We start from the raw sequence: 19,417 nt of genomic DNA, 5'->3' as shown, positions 1-19,417 counted from the left end.
TCTGGATTTTCCCATGATCCAGCAGATGTTGCCAATTTGATCACTGGTTCCTCTGCCTTTTCTAAAACCAGCTTGAATATCTGGAAGTTCACGGTTCACGTATTGCTGAAGCTTGGCTTGGAGAATTTTGAGCATGACTTTACTAGCGTGTGAGATGAGTGCAATTGTGTGGTAGTTTGAGCATTCTTTGGCATTGCCTTTCATTGGGATTGGAATGAAAACTCACCTTTCCCAGTCCTATGGCCACTGCTGAATTTTCCAAATTTGCTGGCATATTGAGTGCAGCACTTACACAGCATCACCTTTCAGGATTTGAGACAGCTCAACTGGAATTCCATCACTTCCACTAGCTTTGTTCATAGTGATGCTTTTTTAGGCCCACTTGACTTCACATTCCATGATGTCTGGCTCTAGATCAGTGATCACATCATTGTGAATATCTTGGTCGTGAAGCTCTTTTCTTCTACAGTTCTTCTGTGTATTCTTGCCAGCTCTTCTTAATAGCTTCTGCTTCTGTTAGGTCCATACCATTTCTGTCCTTTATCGAGCCCATCTTTGCATGAAATGTGCCCTTGGTATCTCTAATTTTCTTGAAGAGATCTCTAGTCTTTCCCATTCTGTTGTTTTCCTCTATTTCTTTGCATTGATCACTGAGGAAGGCTTTCTTATCTCTCTTTGCTATTCTTTGGAACTCTGCATTCAGATGCTTATATCTTTCCTTTTCTCCTTTGCTTTTCACTTCTTTTCTTTTCACAGCTATTTGTAAGGCCGTCCCAGACAGCAATTTTGCTTTTTTGTATTTCTTTGCCATGGGAATGGTCTTGATCCCTGTCTCCTGCACAATGTCACAAACCTCCATTCATAGTTCATCAGGCACTCTATCTATCAGATCTAATCCCTTAAATCTACTTCTCACTTCCACTGTATAATCATAAGGAGTTTGATTTAGGTCATACCAAATAGTCTAGTGGTTTTCCCTACTTTCTTCAATTTCAGTCTGAATTTGGCAATAAAGAGTTCATAATCTGAGCCACATTCAGCTCCCAGTCTTGTTTCTGCTGACTGTATAAAGCTTCTCCATCTTTGGCTGCAAAGAATATAATCAATCTGATTTTGGTGTTGACCATCTGGTTATGTCCATGTGTAGAGTCTTCTCTTTTGTTATTGGAAGAGGGTGTTTGCTATGACCAGTGTGGTCTCTTGGCAAAACTCTATTAGCCTTTGCCCTGCTTCATTCCGTATTCCAAGGCCAAATTTGCCTGTTACCCCAGGTGTTTCTTGACTTCCTACTTTTGCATTCCAGCCCCCTATAATGAAAGGACATCTTTTTTTGGGTGTTAGTTCTAAAAGGTCTTGTAGGTCTTCATAGGACCGCTCAACTTCATCTTCTTCAGCATTACTGGTCGGGACATAGACTTGGATTACTGTGATATTGAATGGTTTGCTTTGGAAACAAACACAGATCATTCTGTCATTTTTGAGATTACATCCAAGTACTGCATTTCAGACTCTTTTGTTGACCATGATGGCTACTCCAACATCAAGCTACTACCTTGACGTTCAAGCTCAAGAGGGGCAGCTGTGAGGAGATACCCCTCGTCCAAGATAAGGAGCAGTGGCTGCACTTTGCTGGAGCAGCCCTGAAGAGATACCCCAAGACCAAGGTAAGAGAAACCCAAGTAAGATGATAGGTGTTGCGAGAGGCATCAGAGGGCAGACACACAAACCATAATGACAGAAAACTAGTCAATCTAATCACATAGACCATAGCCTTGTCTAACTCAGTGAAACTAAGCCATGCTATGTGGGGCCACCCAAGATGGACAGGTCATGGTGGAGAAGTCTGACAGAATGTGGTCCACTGGAGATGGAAATGGCAAACCACTTTAGTATTCTTGCCTTGAGAACCCCATGAGCAGTATGAAAAGGCAAAATGATAGGATACTGAAAGAGGAACTCCCCAGGTCAGTAGATGCTCAATATGCTACTGGAAATCAGTGGAGAAATAACTCCAGAAAGAATGAAGGGATGGAGCCAAAGCAAAACCAATACCCAGTTGTGGATGTGACTGGTGATAGAAGCAAGGTCCAATGCTGTAAAAAGCAATATTGCGTAGGAACCTGTAATGTTAGGTCCGTGAATCAAGGCAAATTGGAAGTGGTCAAACAGGAGACGGCAAGAGTGAACATCGACAGTCTAAGAATCAGTGAACTAAAATGGACTGGAATGGGTGGATTTAACCCAGATGACCATTATATCTATTACTGTGGCCAGGAATCCCTTGGAAGAAATGGAGTAGCCATCATGGTCAACAAAAGAGTCCAAAATGCAGTGCTTTAAAAAAGATAATTGTTACAAAACAGTCAGTTCAGTTACAAAACAAACCATCATAAAATTGTAATCCAAATACCAAGATAAGTTAAGGTTGCAGGTATCAGACTAAAGAATTCCACCCATCAAAAGAAAAAAAAAAAATTGGTTTCACCTTCCTGTAGTTCTCTATTTATACACCTAAATCTGCTTGTAGTTCTCTGTCTGATTCTTCAAAGAAACAGCAGGGGATTCAAGAAATAATGACTAAAGATCACATAGAATGGAAAATACCATCATGCATGTTACAGTGAGAATGCTTTGTATAAACATGGAGATTACAAGTTTATCCCCTGATTTCTGTATCAGAACAGTCTATGAACAGTGACAGATCCAAGTCAAGGATGTTCAATATTGAAAAAAAAAAAATGAAAGATAATGAGGTAGAGGGTATTTCTGCATAATACACCACCATCTGATTAAATTCCCTTGTCAGAGAGAATTTATTGCACTTTCTTAGATATTTTGATTATAGTTTCACCTTTTCATAAACTCTGAGAAAGTCCTCCCAGATTGATCTTATTTTTGTGATCTTTAACATCTAGGATCTAGTAGTTCTATATTATATTCTTGGCCACAAAGAGAAACTAATCACCCTCAAAAATGCCTTTCTCTCCCATTTAGTACAGTGATGTAAATGGATATGTCTTAAATGCAAGCACTCTGTGTGAATCTCCCTTGAAATAAAATATTGCTCAAGTTTGAAGCTGAAATCATCCTCTGTACCCTGACACCAAATTAAATCTCAGAGACAGAGATTTGGGTGAAATAAAAAAGAATAGCATATTGCTTTGCCAAGCAAATGAGGCCACAATGGGCTACTGCACCCAACGTTGTGTGTCCTGCCTTGGAGCGGGTAACAAGGAGTTGTTTAGTAATGATTCAGAGGAGAGTGTGAAGTGCTTATGGGAATTCTCCTGACTGATGGTGAGGTAAGTAGGAGTCAACACCATCAATCTATGTTCTGACTTTAATAGGTCTGAGGGTCTTTGTGCTTGTGGGCAGCATTCAGTTAATTTCTTACACATGATGGGTGTTTTAATACCTGCACATTAGCTCAAAGATATTGATATGTATGTCTCTTGAGGTGGAACTGAGACCCTGCCCCAACGTTGCACCTTTGTTTCTTGGCTGCCCTTCCCCTATCTCTGTATCCCTGCCTTCCCTGATTTGCAACTGTTTGAAACTGATCCTTGGAACTCAGGGAAGGTAATGGAAGCTGCATGAAGCCTTTATTCTGTAAGCAGGAATTGGGGGACACAGAAAGGATTTTGTGCCCAGAAGGCCCACAGGGTCCTGCTCAATCTCAAGTTCAAAGAAGAGAAATTTCATAGACCATGCCATTATACTGGGTTGCATAGTGCCTCTCTCCCCCATTTCATTTCCAGTGAGAATCTCAGAAAGTAACCTTATTTGGATGTAGACTTTTTGTAGATGTTATTATTTAAATTAAATGATGGATTACACTGGGCCCTAATTCAATGACCCATAAGAAAAAAAAAATGAAGACATAAAAATGTAGAGGAGATGTGAAGACAGAGATTAGAGTAACACATCCTTGAGTTACAGAATGTCAAGGATTGCAGCACCTCCAGAAACTAGAAGAGACAAGGAAGGATTCAATGCTGGAGACTTCAGAAACAGCATGGCTCTACAAACCCTATGATTTTGATTATTGATTCCAGAACTGTGAAATAATAGAATCCCATTGTTATAAACCATACATCTTGTGGTACTTTTTTATAGCAACCAAATAAAACTAATGGTCATCTGTAGGGTGAGAGGGAATATTATACAGGCAATTAGGCATTGAGTGAAAGTCACTCAGTTGTGTCCGACTCTTTGTGAGTCCATGGAATTTTCCAGGCCAGAATACTGGAGTGGGTAGCCTTTCCCTTCTAATCTAGGGGATTTTCCCAACCCAGGGATTGAACCCAGGTCTCTTACATTACAAGCAGATTCTTTACCAACTGAGCTATCAGGGAAGCCCAAAATCAGCCAATCCTAAAGGAAATCAGTCCTGAATATTCACTGGGAGGATTGATGCTGAAGCTGAAGCTCCAATACTTTGGCCACCTGATGCGAAGAACTGACTCATTGGAAAAGATCCTGATGTTGGGAAAGATGGAAGGCAGGAGAAGAAGGGGACAACAGAGAATGAGATGGTTGGATGGCATCTCCAACTCAATGGGCATGAATTTGCAAAAGCTCTGGGAGTTGGTGATGGACAGGGAAGCCTGGTGTGCTGCAGTTCATGGGGTTGCAAAGAGTCAGACACAACTGAGCGACTTAGCTAAACTGAACTGAGGTAGTGAATGATGACACTTTTATCATACTTTAAAAAATTTATTTTTTAAAGTATAGTGGATGTACTATGTTAATTTCTACTGTACAACAAAGTGATTCAGTTATACATATGCATGCATTCATTTTCATATTCTTTTCCATCATGATTTATCATAGGATATTGAATATAGTTCCCTGTGCTATACAGCAGGACCTTGTCTATCCATTCTATATGTAATCTTTTACATCTTCTAACCCAAAATTCCCAGTCCAGCCCTTCCCCACATCCCTTCCTGTTGACAACTACAAGTCTCTTCTCCAGGCCTGTGAGTCTATCAATACTTTTAAAATTGGGAACAGAATGCCACAAAAATGTAAAGGGAAATGACAAAACTGTCAATATTTATTCTGACATCTCAAGAGAAAAAATAAATCAGCAAACCTAAGCAATTTAGGCCTTAGAAGACATACTTTTAGAGAAGATGGAGTGGGATTATTGAGTTATACCATCTCTTGGATGAAAATTTTTAGAAATTTCCTTCTCTCTCTGGTATAATTTCATATTTCACAAGCTCTAGCATAGGAGATCCAAATGCCTTTGTCAATAGAAAAGGTTATTGACACATAAATATTATATTAACATACTGGCAAGCTGATGTAGTGGGACTATTTTCTCTAGGTTTTCAGTCCAGTTTCCAATCTCGCAAGGAAAAGGCCAAGATTGTAAGTGGTTGAGGATGTAACAGGGTGTAAGCATCTGTTAAGAGCAGGTATATTGGCTTTATTCTAGTGGAGCAAACACTGGTTAAAATATTATGATTTCAATTCCTTCAGAAAAGTTTCTATATACCCTCATGATACATCACTTGTTGTTTTTGGTTCAGCAGATTAGTTGTGTCCTACTCTTTGCAACCACATGGACTGCAGCACACTAGGCTTCCCTGTCCTTCACCATCTCCCAGAGCTTGCTCAAACTCATGTCCACTGAGTCAGTGATGCCATTCAACCATCTCGCCTTCTGTTGTCCCCTTCTCCTCCTGCCTTCCATCTTTCCCAGCATCAGGGTCTTTTCTAAAGAGCCAGCTCTTCACATCAGGTGGCCAAAGTATTGGAATTTCAGCTTCAGCATCAATCCTTCCAATGAATATTCAGGACTGATTTCCTTTAGGATTGATTGGTTTGATCTTGCTGTCCAAGGGACTCTTAAAGGTCTCCTCCAACACCGTAGTTCAAAAGCATCAATTCTTTGGCACTCAGCCTCCTTTATTGTCCAACTCTCACATCCTTACATGACCACTGGAAAAACCATAGCTTTGACTATTTGGCCCTTTGTTAGCAAAGTAATGTCTCTGCTTTTTAGTATGCTGATTGGTTTGTGATAGCTTTTCTTCCAAGGAGCAAGCGTCTTAATTTTATGGCTGAAGTCACCATCTGCAGTGATTTTGGAGCCCAAGAAAATAAAGTCTATCACTGTTTCCATTGTTTCCCCATCTATTTACCATGAAGCGATGGACCAGATGCCATGATCTTTGTTTTGAACCAGTTTTTTCACTCTTCTCTTTCACATTCATCAAGAGGTTCTTTTGTTCCTCTATGCTTTCTACCTTAAGGGTGGTGTCATCTGCATGTCTGAGGTTATTGATATTTCTCCTTGCAATCTAACTGCAAGTGCTTGAAATTCCCTCACATAATATTTCTCAAATTTTCCTGCACAATGAAATCACCTAGAGGACTTTAATCATATTTATGCTTGAATTTCATCCATAGAGGATAACGTAATTGTTGGACACCGGCATTCTTAAAGCTTTCGGTGTTCAGGGCTGACAGAGAAAAAACACAGCAGACAAATTGCTGCAACTTTAGAATTTTACCAGAAGTAGGTATATCCTTTCTCTATTCCTGAAGAAGTATTACTTAAACTAAACTTTTAGTGAGTTTAGTTTAAGTTTAGTTTTAGTTTAAGATAGTGAGTTTCTACATAGATTAATATCTGAAGCAGATTGCTACCTGTTCAGTCAAGTCTATTGTCATCAGAAGAGCCAGATTGTCTGAAAAATCCAGTACTGAACCCATAGATAATACTAAAACTTTCTTCTCCCTACCCTACACTGGATTTTTTAGCCAGTGAATATTCCTTTGGATGTAGGTGGAGTGGAACTGACAAAAAAGCATCTGAAATGGTAGAAGGAGATACACACTAAAGACTCATATGAAAGTAGTTTCCACAGGGAGAAAAGAAGAGAGAAAATAAATACCTCATTTCACACCAACGCTGAGCTGAGGTGCAGCTGGAAAGGTGAAAACAGATTGGATTTTTTTCATGTCCAATCTCATTCAACAGAGAGAGTTCCATTCAGCTGAAATCATATGGTAATGGCAGCATTTGTACTCTACTTCTGGGTTTCTGGAATTCTGGTGACCATGTAAAGCTTGCCTTATGCAGCACAGAGAAAGCAAGACTCATCCACTCTTCAGGGCTGACTTAAATGTTGCATTCCTTGCCTGTGGACTACTGCTTACAACAATAAGGTACAGTTTTCCACAGACCAATCACTAAAAAGAAACAAAGCTTTTTATCTCCTGCCTAAGATGAGTATAGATGGGAGAGCAGAGTGTCCTGTGGGGGAGGCAGGCATCTAAATAGAATTGGAGAGTGATTTCCTGGAGTATATTATTTAGTATCTGTCTCCATAGAATACTGGCTTTTTGATAATTCAAGTCTGGAGAGAACTGCCATTTCTAAAGATTTCTGTAGAATAAAATGAAGATTTCTTAAGATAAAGGACAGAAAAACAAAAGCACTGCAATCTCATTTCCCCTGTAGAGTCTTAAATCTTTACACCATTTTGTCCTTGTGTGATTCAACTCTTCTTGATACAGGGATCCTGAGAACAACATCTGCCCTTCTCTCCCAGAAGGTGTAACAGTGTATTCTGAAGTCATGAAAGAAAACATATTGGTTTGTTACAGTTGAAGATTTTGCTCCATATCTTTGAATATGTGAAGTGGCTGGCTGACCATATTTATCCGAGGGTCTTGGAGGGAAGAAGGTACCAGTCTGAATGAACTTATTTACAAAACAGAAATAGACCCAAAGACATAGAAAAGAAACTTATGGTTATCAAAAGGGAAAGGTGTCAGGGGTGGAATAAATTAGGAGGTTGGCACTGATATATGCATACTACTATATATAAAACTGATAACCAACAAGGACCTACTGCATAGCACAGGGAACTATATAGTCAGTATGTTGTAATGACCTATAAGAGAAAAGAATATGAAAAAGAATATAGAATTAGTGTAATGTACCCCTGAAACGAAGACCATATTGTAAATAAACTATGCTTCATTAAAACTATAAAATAATAATAAAGAAGGAAAGAATCTGAGAGGCATGTCTCATGTGTTAATATGGAGTACTCAGTACTATTTTGGGGATTGGGGGGAGGGCTGAATAAAAAAAGAGAAAAAAGAAGTCAGAAAGTGAAGGAAAGCAAGAATGGGGAAAAGTCAGCAAAGAGCCTGGGCATCATGACATTATAAATGAGAAGTCTGAACCTGAACCCAGTCAGAAGTTAAGACAATCAATATTGGGTGTGAAAAACTGAAGGGGCCTGTACTCTGTCCCACCCAGGTGCTCTTTCAGATAGAACCAGATTTTCAGGCAAAATTGTCTTGGACTAAAAATTGAAGTGAGGAACCCTGCCTTGACTGGGCAGTGAAGAGGGAAACATATGTGTGCATCTCCTAACAGGAAGTCCATAAAACTCTGTATCAGATCAATTAAGGGGAACATGAACTTCCAAAGGGAAAAGTCAGTGGACTCAGCTGACACACTCCATCTTCTTTTCCTGCCATTACTCATTACCATGTTTGACTGGGTGGATAACCAAGCTTCTTCAAGTTTGTCAACATGGGAACCTAAACTAAGTTAAGACATCGTATGTGATTTATGTATGCAAAGATTGCTAGGAAAAATATCAGTAATCTCAGATATGCAGAGGACACCACCCTTATGGCAGAAAGTGAAGAGGAACTCAAAAGCTTCTTGATGAAAGTGAAAGTGGAGAGTGAAAAAGTTGGCTTAAAGCTCAACATTCAGAAAACAAAGAACATGGCATCTGGTCCCATCACTTCATAGGAAATAGATGGGGAAACAGTGGAAACAGTGTCAGACTTTATTTTTCTGGGCTCCAAAATCACTGCAGATGGTGACTGCAGCCATGAAATTAAAAGATGCTTACTCCTTGGAAGGAAAGTTATAACCAACCTAGATAGCATATTCAAAAGCAGAAACATTACTTTGCCAACAAAGGTCCATCTAGTCAAGGCTATGGTTTTTCCTGTGGTCATGTATGGATGTGAGAGTCTGACTGTGAAGAAGGCTGAGTGCTGAAGAATTAATGCTTTTGAACTGTGGTGTTGGAGAAGACTCTTGAGAGTCCCTTGGACTGCAAGGAGATCCAACCAGTCCATTCTGAAAGAGATCAGCCCTGGGATTTCTTTGGACGGAATGATGCTAAAGCTGAAACTCCAGTCCTTTGGCTACCTCATGCCAAGAGTTGACTCATTGGAAAAGACTCTGATGCTGGGAGGGATTGGGGGCAGGAGTAGAAGGGGAAGACAGAGGATGAGATGGCTGGATGGCATCACTGACTCGATGGACGCGAGTCTGAGTGAACTCCAGTAGTTGGTGATGGACAGGGAGGCCTGGCGTGCTGCAATTCATGGGGTCGCAAAGAGTGGAACACGACTGAGCGACTGAACTGAACTGAATCCATCATATCCCAAAAGTATTTAGAAAATTTGAAATCACTTACAAAGTCCATAAAAACTTTACTTTTGATAATCTAATCATGAAGCACTGTAATGTTAAAAGTAGGCATTTCACCCGTTTTAGTACATGCATAGAGTTCATCTTATTGACATGTATAAATGATTTCATGTATCCTTAATTAAAAATAGACACAGTTTCAACCTTGAAATTTTATTTGAAGATAAAAATATAGCCTAAAAATCCTACTTATTAGTAATGAGAAATTCAAGTGGCAAAGCTAAGTGCCTTAATTGAGTCAGTAACCTATGTCACATGCTTCTATTTTGTCATAAAATAAAATAAAAACTGTAAGCAAAAATGAACTCTAAGGGGATTTGAGAGAGAAAAAGATGAAATATTTTCAGCTCCCATGAGAAGCCACATATCTATAAATGGGTACATAGGAAGTATATATTTTCCTGAAAACACATCTGTTTTATGCAAAGGAATTGCTAGCACACTTATATTTCCATAAATAAAATGTAAACTGCAATATTTTGCATTTAGAATGACACAAAAGAACAATCTTAAATTGCTCTGTGGATGGGGGCTAAATTGGTCGTTTTTCTAGGCTTATTTCTCCCCAGTTCCAGAGTAATTATGACTGATTCAGTGAGATTACACTAGAGACAGCATTGAAATATATAGATGTTAATATATACAGTATATTCCACAGAAATCATGGCATCATAATGGAGAATACAATTCTGCCAGCCACCATCCTCTAGTTATTGATTGAGCATCATGACTGAACCCTTATTGCTGTGAGAATGGCTCTCTGCCTCCCTCTCATACACACATACACACACAAATGCCCATGTGATGATCTAACCCCTTCCTATACAGAGCAATAATTTTCCTGTTTCAGCTTAACAAATCAACCATGAGAGCTTTTCCCTTTTATTCCAGAAGAAACAAAATTAAAATCTTTGTACACTGCTTGTAAATAGTTAATATACTAGACTTCAATTGATAATACATTTTGGAGATTAACATCCTTTAAATCAGAAGTGTAGTTGAAACTGTATATGATACTTAACTGGATACAGGAGTGTCACTCACAGAGCTGCTGTGGAAATGGTGAGGCTGAAGGGATGTGTGATGATAGCTCCCAAGAACGGAGGAAATGCTGTAGTCTCCATAGATCTTCCACATGTAAATTTTTTAATAGAATTGACCTGGGTAGGAAGTGCTTAAAAATTCACACATGAAAGTGTGAAATTCTCTTGCTACAACCAGCCAGAAAACATCACACAAAAGGACTGCTTACCTGGGACTAAACCAAGGTTATAGGGACTCTTATTGGCAGAAACAACTTGCCTTAGATATTAACACAAAAGGGACTTCTGTGGTGGTCTAGTGGAATGATGGTTAAGAATTCTTAATGGTGGTTAAGAATCTGCCTTCCAATGCAGGGGACACAGGTTTGATCCCCAGTCGGGGAACTAAGATCCTACATGCTATAGAGCAACTAAACCCCTAGAGAAGTTTGTGTACCACCAAAAATTAGAATAAATAAATAAATGAAAGCAATTCAAACAAAACCCCAAAATGATCAATCATTCATAAGAAACAACACAAAACAATGAAAAATGTTATTGCCAATAACTGAGATTAAAGTGAAGCAAAATGAGTATGAGAAATGCTTTTGGAAAGTCCAGAACACAGAATAGTTAATTGGGATTGCTTGCTCCTACAAGATTACCTATTCTAGAGGTATTAAAATAAATTTCAAAACTTTGATGCCATGACTTTGACATTAAAATTTACTCTATTTATAAGTTATGTAAACTGTTGATTGGCTTGAAAAGTTAAAGGCCAGATATCACTTTAAAACCATGGGAGGAACATTGGAAATCTAAACAGGAGATTTCTAAAATTGACTATTATTTTTTACTTAAAAATAGACAATTGAAAATGAATCATAATTAAGTTTAGGATGAATATAAATACGGAACAAAAAAGTTGCAAGTAGCAGAGTAGGAACTTGTTGTTGGAAATCTGAGTGCAGATTTCCACTCAAAAGCTAAGCAGTAAATGTGAATTCTAAAATGACTAGACACAAATCAATATCAATCAGTCCAAAAATACCATTAAAGGTTTCACAATGGATACTCCCCTACCACATTTGTGTTAAGGATGGAACAACAAACCTTGTTGACATGTGAGAACATATTATTCAAAAATCTTTCACGTTTTATAAACTAATATCCTAGATGAAAGTTAAGGCTGACCAATCTTTTATGCATATCCCATACCAACTACAAATTTAGGGCTTGTAGTCCTGATACTGTTTTGTGGTGACTTGGTTTTCTAATACACTATGCTGAAGCTCCAATAATTTGGCCACCTGATGAGAAAAATTGACTCAGTGGAAAAGATCCTGATGCTGGGAAAGATTGAAGGCAGGAAGAGGAGGGGACAACAGAGGATGAGATGGTTGGATGGCATCACTGACTGGATGGACATGAGTTTGAGCAAGCTCTGGGATTTGGTGATGGACAGGGAAGCCTGGCTTGATGCAGTCCATGGGGTCACAAAGAGCTGGACATGACTGAGTGACTGAACTGACTGATGCTGATGCTGCTTTAGCCAAGAATGATACCAAATGAAAACATCACTTTAATAGTCAGGGGATAAGGCTATAATGTCATCTTTGGGCATGAGACACAATCTGTAGGAAATTGAAACTAAGGATTCTCAATTTTGAAAAAGCCTCTGGAATAGTGGCCTTTTTGCTAAAAGAGAGACTAAAAACACCTCACCCAAAGTCCTGAGGAAATGTCAAGTCAATATTAGTGAGAGTCAAATCTATAGCACTCATGAATCTGCAACATTCATTTGCATGCTGCACACTGAATATGAAACTCCAAAAGAAGAATTTAACTCCAAAACACCTGTGAGCAATGGTCCTAGTTCCCTAAAACCACCTCTATAAATGTAGGATAAAGTAAAATTAAAAAAAAAAAATAATCCTCAAATGTATTGGGCCAACAAAAAAACTTGCAAACCACACAGGGCATGAGGCAAAATCAAACAGAAGAATCAAATGGGTGAACAGTACAAAGAACATGAGATAATAAGACAATATGAAAGACACTATAAATATGTTTAAGATTATTAAAGGGATAAAAATCCAAATAAATAAAAATAAAAGAAGAATACTATAAAAGTAAAATAGAACAGCTTTCCAAATGCACTTATTATAATGCCTGAGAAAGGAAAATAAAATCATTTAAATTAAAAACTTAATAAGTGTAACAGCTGATTCAATAAAGTTGAACTGAAGATAAACATAAGATAATTCTTTGAAATGCAGATAGATGGAGAAGAAAAAAGTAAATAAATAAATGAGTAGTAAGGAAATAAGCATAAATAAGGAAATAAAGCAACCGTTGAATACTCAGAAGGTGATATAAACGTGAATTAAGAGAATGAATATAAAAGAGATAGTTGTTAAGAATTCTCCAGACTCAATGAAAGAATAAATCCTTGGATTGTTACAAGCAGGCCAAATCCTGAGCAAGATACAGGGAATTAAATCCACACACAGAAATTCTTAGTGAAATAATAGAACTCCAAAGGTTGGAGATAAAGAGTTTTAAAAAGAGAAGGAAAAAATAGAATGTGGAACAATATTATTCTCACAGTGCTGATAGAAAATAACTGTCAACCTAGAATTCTCCACGCAGCAATCTGTCATTAAGAATAAGATTGAATTCAAGGTATTTTCAGTCAAAAGGAGTTTATAGTTCACATATCCTCTTGGAAGCAAGTTTAGAGAGGAAAAAAAAAAATTGAGAAAGACAAAGGGAGTATCAGATGCATTTGTGAGCAAAATAAATAAATAAATAAACATAAATGAAAACTAGGCATCTACTGAAAAGTGAAAACAAAAATAACGACTAATTTTAGATATTCAAATGAGACAGAAAAATTCTAAAACAACACACAAATAAAATATGATATATTGCCTCTGTTGTTAGTAAGGATGGTGGTGATATTAACTTTTTGTAGGTGCAATTATATCTTAAGGGAAACTATAAAAATAATGTAAATAAAAGAAAGACTTCCAACCTGAGGAGAGGAGAGAAAACAAAGAAAAAAATTATGTTTAATAGAAAGATGAAAAAAATTATTTACAGAAATAAGGTAGCAGTATGAAAAATAAAAATGATATAAAGAACAAACCCAATTCATTCATATTTACAGTAAAATATAAACAGATTATATTCTTTTTTAAAAGTTAGAAATTTATAATTTGAGTTAAACAACTATTTTCTTTAAATTAGCAACAAGTTTATTTGTGAGTTGTCTACCAAATAAACAACTGAACCCTAATGAACCATAAAGTCAAATAGACCTAAATGCTCATCATTATTCCCTTTATACCTTCTGCAATGTTGTAATCTTCATTTTGATATATTAATTTTATTTTTCTGATCTGTGTTGTATATTCAAGTATTCATAGGCATCATAGTTTTTAAATAAACTTTTCACAAAATAACTGAAGGTTCACACACAACTGTAAGAAATAATAGAGAGATACAATTTGCCGTTTATCCAGTTTCTCCCAAAGGTAATATCAAAACCACAGCACGACATCACTCCCCAGAAACTGAACTTGATGCAGCATTGTACTGAGCATATCCATCATGGGGGTTCATCATGTTTCCCTCTTAAATCCATACCTACCTACCTCATTCTCACCCCTTCCATAACCATCAACTGCAACTGATTTGTTGTTCATTTCTGTGTGCTGTAAGTGCTCAGGTGCTCAGTCATGTTCAATTCTGCAATCCTGTGGACTGCAGCCCACCAGGATCCTCTGTCTATGGAACTTTCCAGGCAAGAATTCTGATACAGGTCATCATTGCCTCCTCCAGAGGATCTTCCCAACCCAGGGGTCAAACCCATGCCTCTTGCATCTCCTGCATTGACAGCCAGATTCTTTACCACTCTGCCACCTGAGAAGCCCATTCTCCATTTCTATAGCTTTGTTATTTGAAGAATATTATACAAGTGAACTTTTCCACTCTGGAGCATAATTCTCTGGAGATTCATACAAGTTGTTGCTTGTGTCAATAATTTATTCCTTCTTATTGCTGAGTAGTATTTCACAGTATGACTTTATTACATGTCGACCCATTCACTCATTGATGAACACCTGGATTTTTCTAGTAGTTGGAAATTACAAATAAAGCTGCTATTTGTGGGCTTCTCTGGTGGTTCAGACAGTAAAGAATCTGCCTGCAATGAAGGAGACCTGGGTTTGATCCCTGGGTCAGGAAGATCCCCTGGAGGAGGAAACGGCAACCCACTCCAGTATTCTTGCCTGGTGAATCCGCATGAACAGAGGAGCCTGGCAGGCTACAGTTCATGGGGTTGCAAAGAGTCGGACATGACTTAGCAACTAAGCACACACATAAATATTCATGCACAGGTTTTCATGGAAATGTTAATCTGTTTCTTTGGGATTAAAGCCCCAAAATACAATTACTGGGTTATATGATAGCTACATGATTTGTATTTTTGTTTGTTTGTTTGAGGGTTTTATTTTGTTTCATGTTAAGAAACTTTTTTCCCCCCAGAGTGACTGGGCTGTCACATTTCATGTTCCCACAACAGTGTATGTGAGGGCCAGCTTCTTCTTATAGCAGAAAAAATTGTCCCTGCTTTTTTTCCCTTTTCTTTTTCTTTTCTTTCTTTCTTTTAAATTTACTACAGAAGTTAATGAGCTTACTAAGGATTCTAATTTTTAAATATTTCTAATAGGACAGACTTTGAACAAAGACAACATTCTTGGTCTTAATCTAAATTCTACTAGATAATCACCCTTCTAACACCTTAAAGAAGTGGTATGGGAAGTATCTTTTTCTTCCCTTAGGTGTGGTTTTGTGATACTCCATCTTGTTATTTCCAGTTAATATTTCTGGTATTACTTCATATTTCTTAAAGAGTTACCAAAATCTGTGGACTCTCTTTTTATTTTGTTATTTTTATCTTGTTTATGTTTATTGATTTACCTTTTGACCTGCTTTATCCATTTCTTCCACTTCCCCATTACTCACTTCTGGCAACCACCAATCTGTTCTATTTCTATTGATCTATCTATTTATTTTTCTATATTTCTATCCAGTGATTTTTTTCTAATTACTTAATTTAGTGCATTGAGCATCTGCTATGTGAGCATCACTGGTTTCATCTCCTGGGATACCTCAGGGAACCAAATAGAAAAAAATGCCTCTCCTATGGAGGAAATAACTGGTGGGTTTAGAGAACACAAATGATAGGCAATTATCAGTAATACTTAAGTTGATTAGTGCGTAGGTAAGACCTCAGGAGTACATTACATATCTACTATAGTCACAAAATATGAACTATATTAATCAAAAGTTAAGAATGGTAGTCAGGTATATAAAGAAATTGTATATTCTATTAACAAAAAGCAACTAACCTAAAAAGAAAAATTAAGCAAAATATGTTGACATCTCACAAAAGAAGGTATAAAGGAAAGAAATAGGTATAACATGGGTGAATCTCAAAAACATTATGCTAAATAAAGGAAACTTTATATGTAAAAATTCCATATGATTCCATTTATATGAAATCCTAAAATACACACATTCTTCTTATGTTTAACTAAAAAAAAAAAAATAAATTAGTGTGGGGGCGGGGTAGTTGTAGTGGGAAATGACTGATAGATTATGAAGAAATGTTCCTAGGTGGGTGTAAAGTTTAGTATATTGATAGAGGGGTTTGGTTTTACAGTGTATGCTTTTGTCAAAAAATAACAGTATATGCAGTTTATCATTTGTAAACATTACTTCAAAAGGGAAAAGCACTATTAACAAAATAATATACATGGTATATTATAATTATATACATGTTAGAGCGTTTATTATGTATATCTATTTAATTCACTTGGTAACCCATCAAAATGATGTTCTAATAGCTGAAGATAGGGGTGGATAGAAAGACGTCATATGATTAAAACAAGCATAGTAAAATGTTAACAGTAAAATCTAGAGGTGTTTAGTGCAAAATTTATTCAATTTTGTGTTATCTTTGAGAATTTTTATAATATAATGTTGGAAAAAATTAAATAAGAATTTAAAAAATAGTCAGAGAGATTGGAGGCTTCCAAGCACCCTAAGTGTGCTTCTTGCTCTAGTTGTATGTTTTATGTTTGAGTTTTCAAGAAACCATTACATAAGGACAGGTAGGCAGGATTCTAGAGTTCATGCTGTCTGGACTTGGAAGGCTACAGGCCATGCCACAGTCTGGGTATGACCTGACATTGGTCTTCCTAGCCCTCGAAATATAACTTTAGCTGAGAGATCATCTGACCAGAAAACAGACACATTACTCTTCCCCTTGTCTTTGAGAGGTACCAAGAAATATATGTTTTCCAAGAAAGTTCTATTTAAATGTCAAAGATGTGACCCTTATTCCAAAACCACAAAGCACATGCTGTTGACCTCTGTTGAAGCTGGTCAGATTGCTGCCTTATGAAACTTTTCAGCAACAATCCCACTGCCTGTCAAATCAATACCTCAAACTCGATACCTGGAGCTGGGGTGTTTTATTACCACCAAAGATTTTCAAACATACTGTTTCATTGAAGTGAGTTCAAATACTATTGCTCAGAAGAAGGCTTGGTAAGAAAAATACAACTCTATATTCCCTCAAAAATTAATGCTCCTTGAGGAAAATATTGTAAAATGGAGAGTAAGAATTACATAGCAGACATGCTTTAAATTGCATTTTAGACAATTTTTCCCATCTGAAGCCTTCCTCACTTTTCACAAAAGATCTAGATGCCCCAGGCTCTAGTAATAATCGCTAAACAATTTTGGGGGAAATTGTAACAGTTATCACCCAGTATTATAACTGCTTGAACAGAGAACTTTCTACTAGATTATGAGCCCTTTGAAGCCGGGCCAATAAACTTCTCATCTCTATATTTCAGTTAAATATATTTACAAGATAAAACTAAACTAGTTTTCTCTGGTGAGTCAAAAGAACTGGTTAACTGAAAAAAGAATGTGTTGGTTAACTTGATTGTGTTTAGAGCTTGATTCTATGTATTATCTAATGCCACATGTAAGATGGTATAACAGGGATATTTTAGTTGCAAATGTACAAGAAAAAAAACAGCCCATGTTGGCTTAAGCAAAAAGACTCCTGCAACAAAAAGCTGTTATCTCTGTGGTAAAGAATCCGCCTGTAATGCAGGAGATGCAGCTTCAATCCCTGGGTTGGGAAGATCCTCTGGAGAAATAAATGGCAACCCACTCTAGTATTCTTGCCTGGGAAATCACATGAACAGAGGAGTCTAGCAGGATACAGTTCATAGGATTGCAAAAGAGTCAGACATGACTTAGTAAGTAAACAGCAACAACAAGACTGGTTTCCCTGGTGGTTCAGTTGGTAAAGAATCTGCTGCAATTCAGGAGACTGCACACAAGAGACTGTCTGCAGTTCAGGAGACTTGGATTCAATCCTTGGATGGGGAAGATCCCCTGGAGAAGGAAATGGCAACCCACTCCAGTATTCTTACCTGGGAAATCCCATGGACAGAGGAGCCTGGCAGGCTACAGTCCATGGCATAACAAGAGTTGAACATGACTTAGCAACTAAGCCCCCAAACACCAAGTCTGTTTTTAAATATACATATTCTGGGACAAATGTGAATCTTTTTCTTCATCTCTCTGGTCTCCTTTTACCTACTCTTCTCCACATTTTTGTCTTAGTCACTTTTAAACCCTCCTTTAAATCCCAACATGGATGCAGCCCTCAGGCAACATCTTTCCAGCTTCTGATCAAGTGAGGGAAGAATCTCTCCCTCTGTGTGCACAACAATCATTCTGAGAGCTACAGTTTGTTGTAGCTTGAATGTATCCCCTTCCGGCATATCACTGTTTTTGTTTCCCATAAACTATCACTTTTGATATACACAAATACATATTTTTAAGAAGTCTGTAAAGAATCCACAAAGAACCTACAGACTCATTTGAATGATATACATATATTTTTCTCACTCATTTTTCAAGTGTGATACTAGGTAAGTTGTTTATATTACTTTTTTCCAATTTATCTTTCCACCAGGTGATATATTACATAGAAAACTACTTCCTTAGTATTGTTCTCCATCTTTCCATAAAAACTTTAAAACTTTAGCTTTTGCTAAAGTCTCTTAGTGTTCATCTGAATGCCACCTAACCATCTTTCAAGGGCCAGTTCAAGTTCTTTCTTTTCTTAAGGAAATACTTTCTGACTCCCCCAAAGACAAAAGTCATGCCTCTTGTGTCTGAACTAAAATGATATATTTAGGGTCCTTGTCAATCATTGTGTATCACTCATTTTATGTATACTAGCATTGGGAGAAGGCAATGGCACCCCAGTCCAGTACTCTTGCCTGGAAAATCCCATGTATAGAGGAGCTTGGTAGGCTGCAGTCCATGGGGTTGCGAAGAGTCAGACACGACTGAGCAACTTCACTTTCACTTTTCACTTTCATGCATTGGAGAAGGAAATGGCAACCCACTCCAGTGTTCTTGCCTGGAGAATCCCAGGGACAGGGGAGCCTGGTGGGCTGCCGTCTATGGGGTCACACAGAGTCGGACACGACTGAAGCGACTTAGCAGCAGCAGCAACATTGAAAGTGGTCCTTAGTTTAATCTAGTACCTAAAAATATCCTGCATAAATTTAGTTAGTGACAACATCTTTCATCTTATTTTTTCTTAGTTGAAATGTGAGTAGAAAATGCATGCGTCATCAGTCTAGCCAGGAATAAAGAGATTCGACAAGCAGTATGTTCCGAATGTGTTTGGAATACAGTAAACACAGAAGTTATAAATACATAAATATAGTAAATGCAGAAGTTGTAGGTTCAATTGTAATAAATTCATTCTGACTTTTTGAGGACAGATAACCTGTTC

This window comes from Bubalus kerabau, chromosome 3, assembly GCF_029407905.1.
Source record: "Bubalus kerabau isolate K-KA32 ecotype Philippines breed swamp buffalo chromosome 3, PCC_UOA_SB_1v2, whole genome shotgun sequence".
Taxonomy (NCBI): domain Eukaryota; kingdom Metazoa; phylum Chordata; class Mammalia; order Artiodactyla; family Bovidae; genus Bubalus; species Bubalus kerabau.
This window is presented reverse-complemented; position numbering follows the sequence as displayed.